The sequence below is a fragment of the Corvus brachyrhynchos genome, unplaced genomic scaffold (genome assembly GCF_000691975.1).
Source record: "Corvus brachyrhynchos isolate BGI_N302 unplaced genomic scaffold, ASM69197v1 scaffold8, whole genome shotgun sequence".
Lineage (NCBI taxonomy): Eukaryota > Metazoa > Chordata > Aves > Passeriformes > Corvidae > Corvus > Corvus brachyrhynchos.
This window is the reverse complement of record NW_008240031.1, coordinates 2,995,167-3,015,794: the sequence shown is the minus strand read 5'-3', so window position 1 is coordinate 3,015,794 and position 20,628 is coordinate 2,995,167.

Genomic DNA, 20,628 nt, shown 5'->3' with positions numbered 1-20,628 from the left:
TCGAGGGCGGGGAGGCCTTGCAGAGAGATCTCCACAAATCAGAGATGGAATATCACCAACCAAGTGAAGTTTAACAAGGACAAGAGCTGGATTCTACCCCTGGGATGGGGCAACCCTGGATGTACAGACGCACTGGGGAAGGAGAGGCTGGAAAGCAGTGCCATGGAGAGGAACCTGGGGGTCCCAGTCATTTGGACACGAGTCAGCAGTGCCCTGGCAGCCAGGAGGGACATCCCTGTCCTGGGGGGCATCAGGCCCAGCATCACCAGCTGGGCAAGGGAGGGGATTGTCCTGCTCTGCTCTGGGCTGGGGTGGCCTTACCCTGCATATTGTGAGCAGTTTTGGGTGCCTCAATATGAGAAAGGTCTTAAGACATTAGAGAGGGTCCAAAGGAGGCAACAAAGATGGTGAAGAGCCTTGAGGGGAAGACACATGAGGGGTGGCTGAGGGCACTTGCTCTGCTCAGCAGGAGAGGAGACTGAGGGGAGACCTCATTGCAGTTCCAGCTTCCTCATGAGGGGCAGAGGAGGGGGAGGCACTGATCTCTGCACTGTGTGACCAGGGACAGAACACCAGGGAATGGCCTGAAGTTGTATCAGGAGAGGTTTCGGTTGGATATCAGGAAAGTTTTTATCTAGAGGGTGGTTGGGCACTGGAACAGGCTTCCCAGGGAAGTGATCATCACACCAGCCTGACAGAGTTCAAAAGCATTTGGACAAAGCTCTTAGGCCCATAGTGTTACTCTTCGGAATGGCGCTGTGCAGGGCCAGGAGTTGGACCTGATTCTTATGGTGCACTTCCAATTCAGCTTATTCTGCGATTCTGTGATGAGATAGGAAAATATAGGAAATATATATACACACATATATACTTACATACACAAAAAGTATACATAGACACACATACCTCAAAAGTATATATATATATGTATGTAAAACATGGGAAAAGATATTTTTATTAAGTGACAGAAATGACCAAAGTCAGATCAACAGACCTTAATGCTTATCTAAAATTAAAATTTAAACAAACAGTCTTCCTTCAGTTTTTGTTGTTTTCAATCAAACATCTTTCTTTGCTTATTTTATAATTTGAGGAAAGTAGTTGGCAGGCGGTGAAGGAAGTTAATTTTTCACATGGGGATTTTTTTTTCTGTAAAATGTATGGCACAGGAGACAGAACTCAATACATTACCTGAAACTGGAAAAGCCTTGACAGAAAATTTCCCAGGCTTGCAGAACACTTAGACGTCTGTTATGCATTTACAGATCAACCTCAGCAAAACATTGCAAAGTTAAGCACCTGCACAATTCCAGCAGATATAAATGTTTAGCTAAAGGATTTACAAATCGCAAATTTCAGGACATAAAACGAGCTTCTTAGGAGGGAGATATGAATCATATCTACATAACAGCACTTTCAGACACTGTAATCGTTGTTCCTAGTAGAAAAATGCTACTTAATTAGAGACAGATGTTGAAAATTTTGAGTTATTTGAAAATGTCATAAGCCAAGTCTCTCAAAGAAAATAATAGGTTGCTTGTTAGATTCTTATCTTTCTAGAAATAAAGAAATATAGAAATAGTAAAATTACGCTTAAAATATGTATTTCTCTTCTGTATTCAGCACTTCTGCTTCTTTTGAGCTAGGCTGAAATCCAGAGAATATGATTAAATATAATTTTGTCATAGCTGGGAATCCTCTCCTGGAAACATTGGCCTTGTAACCAACTGAAGAATTCAAACAAGAACTCACAAAATAGAAATTTCTCTCTAATTCCTTACTGTTTTACCACATTAAATCCCTGCTGTGTATTCTCCTTTGCAAAATCAAAAGTTTGTGGGGTTTTTTTTCCTCTGAATTTTTCCCACATGGTCTTTGCAGTCCTGGCTACTTCTGTGCGACTGCAGTGAAGTGCTGCTGCCCTGCCCCTTTGGAAGACATTGCTCTGATCTCTCTTTATTCACCAGTAAATATCTTTAACCCCTCTGTTTCCCCTCACATTTCCCTAAGGAAATAAGTCTTTGGAGTTCTTTAAATTTACTTGACAGAATATCAGAAAACCACTTTTAGGCTCCTATTTACAGTGCAAGCAGGCCATGCAATGCCAATCTCTTTGTAACATGAAATATTTATGTGTCAGTAGCTGTCAAATGATGGACTAAATTTAAAGAAAGACCATGGTTTATCACTTTGAAACCCGTTTTACAGAGGTGAGGTGTACTCATGCAGCAGTGCTTCCCACTGAAGGATCATGTCTTCCCTTCCACCCATGGGAAGAACCATCCCTCTTTCCTGCTCCTCCCGATCACTGGGATGGTGTGGACATCTCCAATTTTAATGGAAATGAGTGGGCTGGGAAATTTAATTCTGTTCCCTTTCAAATTTTAAGCAGAATTCTTGATGAAGTCATGTGTTTTAGACCTTGAAATTACAGGACCTTCTTCTTGTTGGTTTTGCAGTTTCTTGTTTTGGTTTTTTTTTAGCTCTGTAAAAAAACAAAAACAGTTGCAATACACAGAAACATGCAACTGATGTTAACTGCTTAGCTGCAACTGAATTCCACCTCATAAATGGTAATTTGAGTACATTTAAATGTGCAAATGTACACAGAAATTTTACAACTGATCCTGCAATCCATGACGGCCAGTCACTGGAGACCAGGACTGATTCTCAGTGGGAACTGGGCATCTAAATATATTTGGATTATATTCAGCATTTTATTGGTTTGTTCATCCTAGGAAAGAGAAGACCGAGGAGACCTCCGAGCATCGTCTTCTTCTACATCCAAAGGGGCTCCAAGGACAGGGACTTTGGACATAGGATGGAGGGACAGCACAGGGCAAGAGAGAACAGTTTCCAGCTGCCAACAGGCAGGACAGATGTCATATTGGGAAGAAGATGTTTCTTGTGAGGGCGGTGAGGCCCTGGCACAGGTTGCCAGAGAAGCTGTGGCTGCCCCATCCCTGGAAGTGTCCAAGGCCAGGTTGGATGGGGCTTGGAGCAAAGTGGGATAGTGGAAGATGCCCATGGTAGAGGGTGGAAGAAGATGGTCTTTAAACTCCTTTCCAACACAAACCATTCTATGACTCTTTGACTCTATGATTTCCTCATTTATTCAGACAATGTTTCCTAAAAGCAGAGGTGTGCTTGCTGCTTTACATCCCGGTAGATCTGAGTTGTTTACATCTGAAAAACTTGTTTTTCAGCAAAACAGAATGAGAGACTCAAGACCTTTGTGTAGATGGTTTCAGCTTGCTTAAGGATTGATAAAGTCAATTCCATCTCCAGGTTTTGCTGGCTTTGAGAATTTAAGTTCATTCTCACTTGGGTTGCTAGAAGGTTCAGTCACCCAGTTATTTCAACTGCCTGAGGAAATTGTTGTGGTATTGCCAGAGGCTGACAGTTATCTGAATTATCCAAGAGTTATTTACCTTTTATTCAATATTATCTTGCTTTTAAAAGGACCCTAAGTATTCATGTTCAAGGAATCTGGATAGTCAAATGACAAAGATGGCTGTCTAAGAAGGATTTTGGAGGAACCACTGGGAAGGTGTGAGGTGGGGATAAAAGATGGCTTTATTTTTGAAGGGAAAAAAAACACCAAAACATAAATATCATATTAAATGTTCCTCACTGAACAGTTGAGATGCATCCTGAACAATTAAGGATAATTACTGAACAATTTTTAGCCTGGTTTCTTCAGGAAATGAGGCTTGAATGATCATTGAGCCTGTCACTCCCACTTAATAACTGCTGGATCCATTCATCTGCTGTAGATCTGACAGAGGGATGAAGCTGAGCTAGAAAGTCCTCACAGCATCCTTGGTAAGAATTGGCTGAGTGGTCAAAAGTGCTGGATTAACACTGCCCCAAAAAGAGAAAAAAAATCAAAAATTTAAATATTTAGAGCTAAAAAAATATTTAAAAAAAACCCTGTAAAATCAGAAATACTCCAAACTCAACACAGCAAAGAGGCCTTTGCTCAGTCAAAGGGATTTTGTGGATTCTCTGGTGTCTAGGAAGGGATGTATTCAGTATTATACACTACTTAACCCAGTGGGCAGGAGAGAGAAAAAAAAATTCAGCTTGAATCCGTGGGTTCTGATGCTCAAATTATCTCCCATTCATCTTAAGCTCTGTGATATTTCATAAGGATGTTACATCGTACATATGTGACTGACATAAAAGCAGAGTGTCATGTCAGCCACATTTCCATTTAATTCCATCTTGCTTCCATATATTAACACAAGCTGTTATTAAAGAAAGAAAACCAGTTCTGACAGTTTATTTATTTTATGTATGTTTCCCTGTCAAAAAAAAAGAAAGGATCCATTATCAACCTCTGGGTAATCAGGAGGGAACCAATGCTTTGATTTAATGACAGGATCCTGCTACTATTGGCAGCAGTTTTCTAACTTGCATTCTGGTACTGTCTTGGCTGTTAAGTGTTACACACCTAAATGGTATCATTAAGGAAAAAAGGCTGGTGGGTAAAACCAACACCATGGAAAGATATTTAGCCAATTAATGTCTTTGGCACCCGATTTTTGAGGTCTCCATTAACTAAAATGAATTTCCTCTGCTGCAGGAATGTATGTGTTACATATTCCATCTCCCATAGAACAGATATAGTCAGGTTTCTTCACATGGGAGAGTGAAGTATCATTTTTCACTTTTTGGAGAGCTCCATGCATGTAAATTCCTTCATGGCATTTCCCAAACACTCTTGAAAGTTTCCAGGCCAAGGAAAAAAAAAAAGTTTTTCAGTGAATTCAACTTCTGGAACTTGTTCTGAGCTGGAATAGCACTGCACTGAGCAAATGCAGAGTCTTATTTTTTAGGAAAAAGAATCCTCTTTCTCTCTTTTTACTCATATATATCATTAATATCTCTCCTTCTGTGCTCACATACACACACACACACACTTGTATGTGCTTGACTTTTCCATGAGATAATACAGAACTTCTTGAACACACAAGATGCTTCAGGCAATTCATGTATAATTCTGTAGTACCTTGCAAATAACTTGAGTCTCAAGGGCTGAAGTCCTTCAGACTTCTTTCCTGCTTTCTAAATCACTACACAAAAATAGTACTTGCAATCTTCAAAATAATGTTGGATAAAGTGACCTGATGTTGGATAAAGGTGTCTGGTGGCATGCCACATTCTAAAAGAAAAAGGGGAAAACTCCTCATGCTTTTACGAGTGACACTAATGGTCACAGGAACGATGATCCTGATGAGCAGTTTGGTCACCAAATTGCTGCTCTTCTTCATACTCAACCAGCCAATGGTCCCACATGATCATATCAAATCCATTCCTGTTGAATTGCCCAAAATACATACACCATGTCTCCAAACTAAATGCAAAACACTGCACTGTGTGGCAATTTCTGTATCTGTAGAGACAGTTTCTATAGACAACTTACAAGTGCCTTATTTATGTAACGCTGCATACAAGTAATGTCTGTGAATTGGTCTGGGCACAGCAGGGACTCTTTGAGCTGGGGTATCTCCAGTACCATCTAAAATCCCCACTTGGGGAGCTGCTTCACCAACAGTCAAGTACTTTGCTGCAAAGAGTAAGAAATCCATCAACCAGCTTGTCCCAAGTCATCTCAAACTAGTTCTGTGTCTCACCTGCTCAAAGACAAGCTGGAGGACCAGGGATGGAACTGATGGCAAAGCACATTTGGTGTGCTCAGAGGCACATCCCTGATTCCATGTTGCACCCCAGTTATGACAACATGACTTATGTCCTTTCAGTTCTGTGGGTTTAATTTATCACAGTGTTTCTGTGGTGCCCACAAAGGTGCAGGCTAGAGCAGAAAGCACCAGCAAAGGTGTTTGAAAAGCCACATGCACTTAAAACCAAAGAAATTTGAGGGAGGTGGAAGGGAGGATGCAGCATAATGAAAGCTCTGCATGAAGTGTTCTATCTTATACCACTGTCTGAAACCACTTATTGATTATCTACTGTTCTTCTAGAAGGAAGCTATGTGGTTAGTTTTTGGTTTTTTAAAGAGCTTTTCTTAATTCACTAAATTCACAGACTTCAGGAAGAAGAAGGTGGTGGTACCAGTCCTGCTGTACCCAAGAGATGGAGAGGAGCTGTTAAAGAAGGCCTGAATCTCAAGAGACTTCTCAAAAATATTTGTGTGAAAAACGTATATACTCCCTGCTGCTCTCTGAGGACTGTGAGAGCAACACAATAAAATTCACTCTGAGTGCAAGAGCTATTCTAAAGGCAGTAAATAAGCATCTTCCACAGCATACACATTTTAAACAGCAGCTCCAAAGGAAAAAAACACCTCCACTTCAGTGCTCTCTCAGCTGTTTATTTCCTTTGCCTACTGAACTGAATGATCTCACTTGAAGTGAGGAGACAGTTATGTTTCTGTTTTTCTCAGTAGCCTCTGTAGTTAGTGGACATGGAAACAGAATGGCAAATAGGAAGAAATGTGCTTGCTCTAGCTTTCTTTGAGGTGCTTGTACGGATTTCATGACTTCCTCTAATTGATAGCTCTTCTGCAACTTAATGATGACAGCTGCATGTCTGCTCTTTCAGAGAGAGGAGATGCAGGCAGAGGGAAGCTACCCCTCATATTAACATCCACATAACAAGTGCCTGTGATACAGCAAAGGTGCCAAACACACGTCCCCTGAGGCCCTCTGCTACAAACTGCCCGTCCTTCCTTAGAGTCAGAAACAATACTGCATTCCCTGAAGACAAAACTGTTAAAGTAGTCAAGAGAAGAATTTTGCTGGAAGCTGAGCAGAAAAAAAACCCCTGCTGGTGCCAGACTCCCAGCCATATAGCTGGGGTAGACACCAGATGAACTCAGCAAGATGGGAGTTTTAAATCTCAATAGGTCTTTGGTTAAAAGCTGTCATTAAGCTCTTTGTTTTAGGACAGCCAAAGTCCTAAAGATTTTGTTCCTTGGAATCATGTATTCCTGCATATGGGTTGTATTGGCACTATGGAAGGCTAAATGCAGAAGTAAAGGCAAAAGAGACATTTTTTTGAACAATGACAGGTTGGATGGGGCTTGGAGAAACCTGGATTTGTGGAAGGTGTCCCTGCCTATGACAGGGACGATGAAACAGGTTCCCTTCTAACCCAAACTATTCTATGACTTTAGGAAAACCAAAATGAAATCAAGCTTTCCCAGAAAACTGCAGACAGCTGAGGGAATTTAGCTCACCACCATGTTCTAGCAAAGCCTATTCAATCACTGTACACATTTCATTTGTACCGATATGTCATATGGAAATAACATTTGTGTTGATAGTTCAGATGGAAAAGAAAGAGTGGGTTTTTTTTTTTAATTTTGAAAAGAATAATTTTCTTGGAGAAGATTTAAAAAGTTTTTGAAAATTATCATCACATCCTGAGTACACTGACACCATTTCACCTAGTATTTTCAGCTGAAAAATCACCAAGTGAAACAGCAGAATGGTCACCCATGGCTGGCTCCAAGAAAAGTACACTGTTTTTCTGTTGCAGTGTGAGGCTCTGAGTCCTTAGGGCTCATATTTCAGCAGAGGACTTGGTGATGAGAGTGAAATTGCAAGGGAAGGGGAGTCAGGGTGGAGCTGGTAACAGTCAGAGATGCAGTAACTTCGTTTTCTTACATGTTGTCTACTACCTAGCTGTGAGGATTATGTTAAGGGCTGTGACACACCTTTAAACACAACCCAGTCAGAAAACTTGAATGAAAAACAGGAGGATAAGTAAATGAAACTCTATCACAGTAAGATCAGAAAAAAAAAAATGTTTAATGCAGGCTCCTCTTCTTCAAATAGTAGTGTTTCCACAGAAAAAGAAAAATAAAAAGATGAGCACTGGGAGATGCATGACATACTTTCCTTGCAGGAGGAGTGACTTTGAGATTATTCCTCCTTGTTGGGCTGGTATTGCTGGGAAGCAGGAGAAGGTATTTGATGTCTCCTTGCCCTTCTTACTGATCCCACAAAGAACACTTGTTTCATATGGAATAAAGGATTCCAGCTCACAGGAGGCAGAGGAGAGCCAGTGTGGTGCATTTCTTCCAGTTTTGAGATGCCACTCTGCCTGATGGTGATGCCTTTCCTGGTCTTAAAATCAAGAGTCATACATGGTTAGAAGGGGAAAAGGGATTTTACCTTGGTATTTATTTTAAGGATCCTTAGGTGTACACGTCCAGGTCGAATGCACTGAAATGCACCCTGCAAAATGCCCACCCCAAAAGATCTGGTATAACATTATAGGTGTTATTAATTAGCATATCTATCAAAGATTCCCCAACGAGAGGCTGAAGTGAGCCTCTCTCCCCAAGGAGCCTTCTCCTGGATGGTTCTATCTTAGTTTACAGAATATGTTCTGGAGAGGACCTTGGGGTCTGGGGCACACTGATCCCTAGCTATGAAGCTTCTAAAATGGTTAGTCTATTAGCTTGACAAACAAGTCCAAGAATGTAGGCAAAAAGCACTAGGAATACAGAAGTAAAAAAGGTATCACAGGCATACAAAAGAAAGGGCAAAAAATCTTCATGGCATCAATGGTACTCTAGAAAACTGAAAAGCCTGTGACTTCTCTTGCTTCCTGGAATCTTGTCCCTGAGCTCTCTCACTGCCACCACATTTGGCCAAGAAAAATGGGTGTGAAAGAATCACAGAATCATTCAGATCAAGTCCCAACATTAACCCAGCACCACCACGCTGACCACTGGACCATGTCCCCAGGTGCCGCATTCACATGGCTTTTGAACCCTTCCATGGGTGGTGACTCCATCAGTGCCCTGGACATCCTTTTGCAGGGTTTGACAAGAAATTTCTCCAAATACCCATAAACTTTCCCTGGCACAACTTGAGGCCTTTGCCACTGGTCCTGTCACTTGTTATCTGATAGAATAGACCGACCCCACCTGGCTACAACCTCCTGTCAGCCAGTTGTATAGAGCAAGAAGGTCTTCCCTCCTTGACTCTTCAGCAAGACCTCAACATCTTTCATGTAGTGAGAGCCCAAACATCAGTGTGTATGCTATGTTTCTTTTCTCTGTCATCACCTGGTTCCAATGTAGGGATGGATGTCCCAGGACCAGGTTTCTAACCCCAGTCAGTGTGACTCACCTTGCTTGGGTTCCTTAATTCCATCTTTAACTGCAGCTACAAACCTGACTGTGGTGGATTTGGACAAGATCAAGGTGATGACAATGCAGTAGTTCAGAGTAGCATATATGCACAAGTCCTAAAGGACAGCTAATCTGCGCTGAAAGCTCTCCCCAAACTCTTCTGCTCTCTGGAGCTCATCTTGCAACTTGTCATGGCTTGGCACCCATGGCTCCTTGTTAGACTGGACCAGAGAGGAGACAGAGTGGGCTATACAGCTGGCCTGCTGGCAAGAACTGAGGACTGAAATCTTGCTGATGACAGTGTGGCACCTGGAGTTCCTATGATTCACTGGAACGCATCAAAGACCTCAGGAAGGATTTGAGTCTTCTTTTCACATAGACAAGTTCTAAAGTCGTGATGTCTGGGAAGGGCTTTAAGGAATCCCAGGTAAGCCTAGGTTCAGGCAAGAATGATTCCCTCTCCTTCTACTCCAGCAGACATTTCTCCATGTCTCATTTTTCCAGTGAGTTAATGCAGTGACTGCCCTGGCAGTCTTTCAGTCCAAGCCCTGTAACAGCAGCATGCAGCACTTTTCAAAAACGGCATAAACACTTTCCTTTTCATCAGTGAGGAGGGGTGATAGCAAGGTCTTTTTCATATCTTTTTTCACAGTCCTAACAGCATCACATGCAGGAATGAGTCTGCTTTTTATGTCACATGCTGGAAGAGTGACCATTATGGCTCATGGGGGTGATGGTGTTCAATGAAAGCTTTTCCAGGAAAGGTGGAACTATGAGACACAGCTCTCCTGCAATATATTCTTCCTTCTCTCTCCCTCCATCCCAGTATTCATAACCTAGACCTTCACTGATGTACAATAAACAATGAATATTTTGCGTATAAAACTTACAAGAGAGACAAATGTTCTGATTCTTTTGTTCACTGTAACAGAAGAATCAGAAGAGGTTTACAGCTTGAATTTAAGTTTGCCCTCTGAAGTCAGTCATACCTGATGTAAGTTAAATTTGTGCTTAGGGTCTTGATGGGAAGAGGGGAATAAAGACAGGTTGATTTTCAGATGTGACAGGTCGTCTTTGGCTGAAAACAAATTTCAAGGTAGGTGACATTGAAAGTCTGCCATAGCCAAAGTAAGCCAGCTGAAACTCAAATTTACAAACTTCTGGGTTCCCCCATTCTGTTAATCCACTTCAGACCTGTGGTCACCTTCAAAGGACTTTGGCCTTTTCTTTATTCTGGTCTTTTAAAGAAGCTGCTGTTTGGTTTCGTTTCCTTTCTGTCTCTATTTTTAATTTCCCTCTCTAAGGATAATAGACCATTCTGCCAACAAATCTTTCAAGATTTTTCCTAAAACCTTAAAATGGGCAGAGGCTTGCAAGTGCAATCCTGCTGGAAGAATTCTCTCTCAGAGAAGCCCTTTCTTTCAACAACATCTAAGTGTACATGTGTAATTATAGGATCAGATATGCATGACAACCACATGATTTTTCTTCTCAGCAGACAGTTTGTCACTGGAGTTGTGGTATAGTCCACCATGTCTGCATCCCTAATAGAAATGTCACTCACTGTAACTCTTTTGCAGAAACGACAAACTATTGGCCATACCTCAGCTAAGTCGGTAGACACTCAAATCTGACAGAAAATCATAATGCAAATTCTAGGATTTATTCCTACTTCCTTCTTTGCATAGTGCAAATGATCAAAACTTGAATGTTACCAAGCTGTCATGTATGTTAATACCTTTCCTTGATACTGTATTTGTTTAAATTATAGCCATGCATGCTTAAGGTTGTACTTCATCACCAATTTCCTCATGTGGTAATGAGCAAATTGCCATCATTATGGAATAGAAAGATGTAATCTTAAAAAACAGATCTTGGGGGGAAAAGTTATGGACTTTAAACGAACAATATGTTCTGTTGCTCTGTGATTCTTTCGGTAAGGAGTAATTCTTTATGTTAAAGAGACTCAGTTTGGGTTTATGCATGATCAAGTAATCCCATCACAACTCTGTTGTACATTTCCTTGTTTTCTATCCTGTCCACTACCCCTATCACTAGTGTCAGCTTTTCCAGATGATAATCCTTTTACCATGTTCTGATACTGCTGTCCCCATTTACATCTCTATAAAACTAAATCATAGCAAACCATCAAGTGCAAGACAACTTTAGTGAGAGGTAAGCTCCTGGGAGGGTCAGTCGTAGACAACAACTCACAGTGTCAGGAGTCTTAGAAATAGCAAATAAATTCATGGAACCACCACTTCTTATTTAATATCACATTTCCACCTAACTATTGATGAGTTTTATACTGGCAGGCTCTAGGGTCTCCTATATTTGGAGGATTTGAAATGCATTACAGAAGATTCTTGTTTCCAGCATCTGTGTTTTACCCTCACTGAGGGATTTCTGCAATCTCCCTCTCCTTCAGGACTGTTATTTCTATTACATACTTACAGTCCAAGAGTGGTTTAAGGATCATGCTACTTGGTTGTATCTACAGTCACCAACTCAGCCATCCCCTCCAAAGAGCGCCCCCTTAACATGTAACATCTCCCTGCTTTGTCTCTCTTCTCCCTTCCCATTCACCACGGCTTCGGCTTCACCTCATCTCTCCTGGAGAATTGTCCTATCCCCCTGAGTGGGAAAAGTGAAAATCCAGTTGGCTCATACTTCTGGCACTGCTCAAGGCAAAGGAGGTTCACAATTGTTCCCAAGCTTTCCTCTTGGTGTTTGGTTTCTTGCTTTTATGTGTTTTCCCTGACTGCTTAAGTAAACTTGTACCCTAATGCTTGCTCCTTGTGTGCAATTTGTTGTGAAAGAGCAAAAGAAATAATATCCTGTAAAATTTAATGGCATTGTAATTCTTTTCCATTTTTGTTTCGCATTTCTGCAGTTCTGTTTGCATTTATGTGAAGCTTTTGATTCTGTACCTCTCTCTTTAGGAATATTAGTGGAAGTGTATCGATTAAAAAAAAAAAGGAAAGAAAAGTTATCTCACATTCAGATAATGAGAAGATAAATTAGGGGAAAATAGAGTTTTGTTTCAGCTTTCCCATCTTTTTCAGAACTTTGAAGTGTGTCTTGTGTTTATCTCCAGAAATAGCTATTAGAGCGTCAAGTGCTCCCCTCTAGCTGATTACTGTGTAGCCCTAACAAACTGGGAAATTGAAATAGAAATTCAGAGAAGGTCTTGCCATAATGATATTTCTGAGTTCTCAAAAATAATTTAAATGTAGCTGAAATGGTTTAAAAGATCACAAAATTTGGCACTGTGCTCATGTCTCTCATCCTTGTTCTTCATCTTGTTGTGAAAGGTTTTTGCTATACACAAGGGACTGGAAGCAAGACATGTCCCTCAATATAAAATTATTCTCCTTTCAACAGGCATGAAAAGCCTCCCTAACTGCAGCTGACCCAGATCTGGAATCCTCCATCTCCTGTTTGCCTGTAATTTGTGCTAATCTTCAAGCATCTGAGGAAGTGTACTGAACTTTTCTGGGTCAGTTAGTCGTTTTGGTTGTTATTTTGTTTTGGAGAGGGGTGGTAGGAGGTTAAGACCTTTTTCTCATGCTAGGAAAGCAAAGTACATGAGCTCTTATCTCCTATCAGACATATAACCCCTCACAAACTATTCCTGAGTACACAAACTTTGTAAAATTTTAACCTCTCTGAGATTAGTTTCCTCCTTTCTGACAATAAAGAGGGGTTTTAACATTGCCCAGGTAGAACTTCAATTGTGGTCAGGTGGATCAAGATATAGGAAATAAGGACTGGATTCCCAGCTGGTTTAAGTTAATCCAGGCATATGGAGTGCAGCGGGGCTGTGCTCTGGTCTGAAGGGGGCTGGAACTCTGGTCTGGCTGTAGTGGGGTACCACAGCATTGTGAAAATCACCTGTCAGTGAAGTTTCTGGGTACAGAACATTCTCCCAAAGGAAGAACAACCTCTGGCCTATTGGCCTCCAGTGCATTATCTGACTGTTCAAGTGGAACAAGACGTTAACATGAGCGTTGCACAATTTGATAGGATAAGTATTTGAAAGCCACAGTTGATGTGATGGGTTCTGTACTCAATTGCAAAACTTTATTTTCTATCTGTAACAAATAAAAAAATGGTGATATCTGTCATCTTCTTTCAATGGGTTGACCAGGAAACAGCCATCTCCTGCGGGCATTTGGCTGTGTCTCCATATATAAATACAGAGGTGACTTTGTGAGCCTTTCCCAAAGTGTCTCGAGCAGGCTGTGAGGTAAGATGCATCTGTCTAATAATTCTGTCTTTATTTCGCAGATGTTTGAAAAAGAAACCAGAATTTTTTCCTTGCTTTTTCTGCAGTAAACACGGGAATAATCTTTAAGGGCTAGTCTTTATTTGTAACATTTTAAATCAATTTCTAAATTCTTCATGACCAGCAACCTTGAAAAGAACTGATATAAACCTAGAAACTTTAACTTTTACTTTACTAGACTAATTTTTTAAATTATCTTTATGTTCCTTATTGCTTCAGGAACATTTTGGATTGTCACACAACTTTGTGATGGAACAAAACTAACCTCTGTAACCTCCCAATAAGGCCTATGTCTAAGAAACTTAGAAAATCTCTGAGAAAAAAACCCAGCATTTCACTTACGCATGCAGATTGTGCAGTTCCAAACATAAGAATTTGAGGGGAGGTTTTTTGGCTTTTGTTTTTTTTGCATCAAAGACAACGAGTGTGTCAGACAGTCTTACGCATGAATTTGTAACTTGGTGCTCCTGTATGCCAACGGTGTAATTGTTAGTGCATGCTCTGAGAGTTGATTTTAAAGGTCTGAAAGAGTCAGTTTTAATAATTCATATTGATTCAGTAGGGGATGAGGATGCTTGACATGTTAAATTATTAGCATTTACATTATGAACATGTTAATTACTGTATTTTTAATGCTGTTAGCTTTTATAAACTAAGAGTATTCTTAAAGGGACACCAGCAGATTTGCAACACATTAGAAACCAGTGTTATACAAACCAGCATTAGAAATGTTTCTCCTTTTCTTTTCACTCCTCACTCTCCCATTTTACATTTCAGTAAGGATCTTCTATTCATTTGTCTTTCACAACTGAACACTGAGATAACACCACATAAGCAAATAGGTAAATAAATAAATTATAAATAAAGCAAAAAAAGCAGGAAGTAAAAGAGACTAAAAGAAAGTATTTGGTCATTCAGCTTGCATTGATCTGTGATAATCCAGTCATGAGTCGTGTTATAGATTCCCCTACCATCCCACTCTGCTGCTACAGCCACAGTGATGATGGTTTCGATTTTTTTCAGTTAAAAGTATCTGATTAACAATGATGGCCAACAAACAAGCAGAGTTAAACAATTTACAGACATGCTTCCAATCCTTTCCTTTGGGGAAAAAATGGCTTAACTTTACTCAGAGGTTTCCGTGCAGTTAAGCAAAAGGGAATTTACCTATGAGCAATGCAGCTTGATATAACATTGTGTCACAGGCAAGAGAACTAATCTTTTCCTATATCTCTGGGGCATTTCAGCCACACCTGGACATTTTATTGGCATGCACTGTCTTGAGAAACTCTTGTGGGACCAGCAGAGGTTGAAAACTTGCAGGGTGTATTGAGTAAACGAGGCTGTGGCAGAGATAAGGCAATCGGTAAATCAAAGTCTACTGATAGTGGTCAGGGACAGAAATGATGTAGCAGGATCTATATGTCAGTACAGGAGATGGAGATAAGGGACAACATTAGATGGATGTAAAGAAAACCTCTCAGATCAGGCCGGGACACCTCATCCCCACCCTCACAATGCCTAGCTCTTAAAGCTGCATTCCCAGAACTGTCCTCTGAGGCAAGAAGCTCCAGAGAAAGAGGGGAAGCTTTTGATAAGGTACTGATCTGAATTTGGGGCTGGAGATGGATAGGATAGGATAGGATAGGATAGGATAGGATAGGATAGGATAGGATAGGATGGGATGACAGGATATTTCTGTTGCAAGGGACCTCCAGTGATCATCTAATCCAACTGCCTGACCAGCTCAGGGGTACTGAAAATTAAAACAAATCATTAGGGGCAAAGCAAATTATTAAGGGCAACATAATTAAATTATATGCAGCTACGTGACATTTTGGCAACTGGTAACTCACTAGGACTACTGAATTTTGCCCATGGACAAAGCGCATTATTAAGGGCAACATAATTAAATTATATGCAGATACGTGACATTTTGGCCACTGGTAACTCACTAGGACTACTGAATTTTGCCCATGGACAAAGCACAGGAGGATCTGTACATAGAGGTTGGATAGGAAAGGGTGTACTCTGAAGGCAGAAATGAATCTGAGCTTTTCCTTGTGCTTATTCCTCTTCAACCTATGTCAGCTGCTGAAGACCATTAATGCAGGTACAGATCTCACTTAAGAAGTCTGCAACAACCTTTCTGTATGTCCACATATTTTTTAGAGAAGGTTTAACGTGAAAAGAGCAATCACAGCTCTCATTTGTCTGGAGGGCTTCTTCCAAGTGCTCCTGCACAGTGCCTGAACAAGGTCTCTTAAATTGCAGTGGAGGTACATAATTGTGTCATTAATTAAAACTGGAGGAGCTGGGCAGTGAGGGGGAGGCAGAGGGGAGCAGCTTGGGAGTTTCAAACTGAAGGGCTGATTTTTCAGTTGGACATTACACATAATCTTGGGGCTGCACCTTCTAATGGCACGGCTGCACTTGAGTCTGGAGCTTTCATCTCTGTCTTTTGGAGTTTGAAAGCCTGAGGCTCTAATACGTGTTTCTGCATATTCTTTCTCCTGGCCAGTGTTGCTGTATCATTCAATTTTTAATCTGTAGGAGGGTTGAAAGGAGGAGGTGCTGAAAAGACCAGGAAAGCAGAATTTCTAATTTCTTCAGTCTAACCAAGTGATGGAAAATTTGCCAAAAAACACTGTAGTATGACTTCTCAAGCTTTCAGAAATCTACTGGGTAACCCAATAATTTCTAAAATCCTGCAAAGAAGTTCAGATGTTCGGCAGCTTTTTTGGCAACAAACAGGTTTGGTTCTGCCTTGCTCTCTGCAAGCACAACAGTAAGGGCCGATCTCTAAATATTTTACTTTTCTTTTTAAACTTTCTACCATTCTTATTAGTACTTAAAGTATTTTTTCTGAGTTTATTTGGGCTTCTGTTTCATAATCAAATCAGATATTGTGTTACCATCTGAATCCAGGTCAATATGACAAGCACCAGGTACCTTGAATGCTGCCTGCAGGTAAAATCCTTTTCAGGAGGAATGTTTATCCTGCTTCTTGGACTCAGGGAGCTCCAAGAACTTTTACAAAGTGATATTACCTGGTTCAATGAAAAAATCATAATAATCATAATAGTAATCAAGTTTCCCTCCTTCTGGCTATATCCCAGCAAGTGCATCCTCAATTGAGGGCTTGCTAAGCTGGACTTTGTGAGTTCCAGCTCAGTAAATCTGTGCAAACCAAGACACACTTTGGGTAAAAACTCCCCTTAGGAGGTTGCAGGCTGCTCAGGGCAGTTCGACACGAGCAGATTAATACCTTTCCTGGTAGGTTTTTATTTCTCCAAGAATTTTTTTAACCCAACACCGTTATTCTTGTTGTCATCTTATGAATGTTCTATAGGACGTTTCTCACACATCTCAAGAAGCCTATGAGTCAGTATTTTTAAACTAAAAATTAGGTTCCTGAAAAGATATCCATGAATATAAATTCTGTCACAGTTTGGGAAAGTGTTAAACATTCTGTAAGTGTTACCAACCTGGAGTTTTGAAATTTAATTAGCTCATAATATATAGCTACTTTCCATAAGTAGATTCTCTGAAAATATATAGAGGAAGAATGAAAATTCAGGAATCAGTAATAAACAATGAAACTTTAAGTTGCTCAAATCTATATCATCACTCCTGGTTTTGTTTTTGATGATTGTGTATTTCTTCCTTCTCATTAAAACTAAATCCTACTTGAGGGCTCTGACAAGTGATAAATATAAATTTGTGTCACTTTCCCAATTTTTTCTTTACAGAGGTGATCTCCTTCTATAAATATTTTTCACATTTTGAATACAAAAGAAAAAATACTGTGCCTAAAATTTTTCAAAATGGGCACTGAAAATTCTCAACACATACCCAGTTTAAAGGTGGAGCTTTGACCTCAAGTGTGTTTTTTTGCTTTTCAAATACAAGATATTACTTTGAGTTTTGCTTTTGGTTTTGAAAAATTCTGGTTTCTTCTACAGCCCAATTCAGGAAATATCTGTGCCCTGAACAACAGTTAATAAACATGTGCTTATTCCAGACATGGTTTTAAATCACCCCCAAATGAACAGAAGCACATTATTGAAACCTCTATTAAACATTGCTCCTGGGAAATATTCCGACCAGGAGTGGATTCAAATACATGCTCATACACACCCAGTCTTAGACCATGCATTGTATGTGAAATCATAATTCCCTTTTCCTAAGCTCTTGGACATATGGGATGCAGAGCAAAATTTTTAAATTTACATACGAAATAATGTGAAATGAGTAAACTTCAATTCACTACAGCCTTTAAATGAGAGGAAAAACCAACCCTGATCAATCTGCTCTTTCATTCAGGTCCAAGAAACTCCTCCTGGAGCTTTTTTCTGGTTTGGATTTCTTATCATTTTCACCAACCCCAGACTGAACCTCCGCACCATTCCCCCATTGAAGTGAGATGCTCTGACTGGCTGGTGAGTATGAGATGAAATAAAATGTACTGATTAGATAAACGTGGCAGAGCCCCAGTGACCAGCAGGAGCTGCTGTAGATGATCTGGGTTTTTGCAGAGTCGAGGTGATGGATTTGGATCGGAGTCTGGTTTGGGTTGAATATATTTTGGTGTCTTTAAATGCTGCCCTATGTATCAAGTAACTTCTGTCCCACACAAAGCAGGAGGGCAACTCTTCCCTAAGAATTTTTTTGCTCTCACTTACAACCTCTGTTTATCTTGCTTTGTTTAGTTCATCAAATTTTTTTTCATGGCAACAGTTGATCTGGCTCCTTGCCTCAGTAGATTTTTTTTTTTGCTTTCCTTTTGGTCTTTTTCTAAATGAGGATAAATCTGCTAAATCCAGTAAGGTACAGGGAAGTCACAGGTGTCCTTAAAACGAAGTAGCAACAGTTACCTAAAGAAAACACACTCTTAGAGAAAATACAAAGAAAGATTTAATAGAAAATTACACAAATAAGATTTAATAGAAAATTATGAACCTCTCCTTTGAGTGCACTGTAACCAGTATACAAGTCCCCTTTCCACAAGAAGAGACATCTGAAAGGCAGGTATAATTTTCCAAACAGTGGATTTGTTCCAGTTTGTCTAGAAAAAGTACAGAGATACCAACTGATTTGTAGAGAACCTTTTGGCTTTTAAACCCCACAAAACATCTCCAGAAAAGAAAACTTCAAATGCAAATGTTTTCAGATATATATCTTGTTTGCCTATAAGTTTTTCAAAATCATTTATATGGTTTATTACTTAGCAGTAGCAAGAACTTTTGACATTTTCACTTTTTTTTTTGTAAGGATAGGGGGGTTGTAAGGCCTTTTGTTTCATAATGTAATTTTGTACCATGTTTTTTCTCAGATCATTACCTTTACAGCTAACCCTTTGTTGGTTACAAATGTGCATTTACTTGTGCAAGTAGGCCCTGGGTTCAGGATGGGGTCAGCAGACCTTATCTGTGCTGATAAATGTGGGGTTTTCCTGTGAATAGCATTATGGGAACAAAACCCCAGGTATAGACCTGTACAGTGCAGCTGTGGCAGGCTGTTACTCTGAGTAACTCTGAAAAGATGGGATCTGCTGGGGCTTCTCACTGTGTGTGTTTGCACAACTGAAACACCACGGATCATACTTGCAAAGCCTTTTATTTTTCTCCCCCTCCCAGAAAGCCGTATCTGTCTTTATCTTCTGCATCAATCTCTCCCTACACCGAGACAGTAAAGTTAGGACACAGGATGGCTTTGTCTGCGGGAGCATATTCAGACTAGTCTTCCAGACTAATTTTCTGCTTGGGTTACTTTCCTAATTATAATTTGTGTTCTCATCATGTCGTGGAAGAGTACATTTTAAATGAGCTTGCAATACACAGTGTAGAATACCAGTTTTATAGCACTGTCCATAGCCTAGAATACCAGTTTTAAATTTGTCATAATGCAAATGCCATAATAATTGCAAGTTTTCAACCCTGTGATCTATTTTTTTTTCCCCAGCTGCTTGTAAACTGAAGGTTCAAGTTTCATTTTCCCACTCCATAAGTAAGAGCTTTGGGGCAGGATGTTGATCTAACTCCTTACAATCAGAGCTGTGTATGTTATGGATCGTGTTCCAAAACACTATTAAATATGTGGAAAGGGGAAAACAAAATTACATTAATTATGCCTTCTTTAGCCCTCTTATGTTTGCTAATAGGTTTTAAATGGACTGTTTGGGGTTTTTTACTGATAACCACAAAAAAGTGTTTCATTCTCTGAATTAATACTAGAACCATTTTCTGGGAATGGAGAACTAATTTTTATTGAGTGATAGATATAAGATGCCTGATTGTGTTGAGACTAGAAGAAGTGAAAGTTTCGACTCTGACTTAGCCACCTACTGCTTGGGAACAGTCTCATGCAAAGATTTTCAGGGGAGCATTATTCTATTGAGTCCGCTGTGAGACACTTTAAAAGAGAAGAACCATGCACAAAACCATGTGCATAGGGGAAAAAAAAGTCATATTTATTGTTTACGAGTTTATCTGGATATGTTTATTTGCACACCTTACCTAGCCTGATTTACCTTATCATAGTTTCTACTTACAAGTACATCATCGAGCCAGGGTTTTATAATAAAATTACCCATGTTGCCTTTGAGAGTGGTCACAGGAAAGCCAGATTGTTCCCTACCCTAAAGAATTCTATCCTGCTGTTGTCATACAGGAGGATAAATGACAGTACCCATGCTGGGTGTGATACTTTTGATGTGAGAGAGAGAAGGAGCTCAGCTTCCATGCCTCCCTGGTCCCACTTTGCAATCTGATGAGATTGCATGTTTGGATCTGCTTAGTCCCTGAATGCTGATTTAGATCTCACCCTTTGTAGCCTTGTAGGAAAAATCTCAATGCTGCCATGGTGGGTAATAATTATAGATCATTAGTTGCAAGACTAATTCACTGTGAAAGTGTATGATAGCACGAACACTTGTTGTCCCTGTGCAGCCATACTCATTTGAGGGGTTTTGCATGAATGTTTTCCATTGAGATATGGATGTTTTGGGTTGTGTTATGAAAGACCTGACTATTCTGGGCATTTGAGTGCCCCAAGCACAGCTATCTCCTGTTACAGCGGGGATTACTGCAACAAGTATATTTCAAACCAGGAGTCCCGTGGAAACCGAAATATATATGGACAGATTCATGGTAGATGTTTCAGAGATGTTTATTTCTCCAGCCGCATGGCCGGGGCCCTCCTCACGAGCTCCCCCCGTCAAGGGACC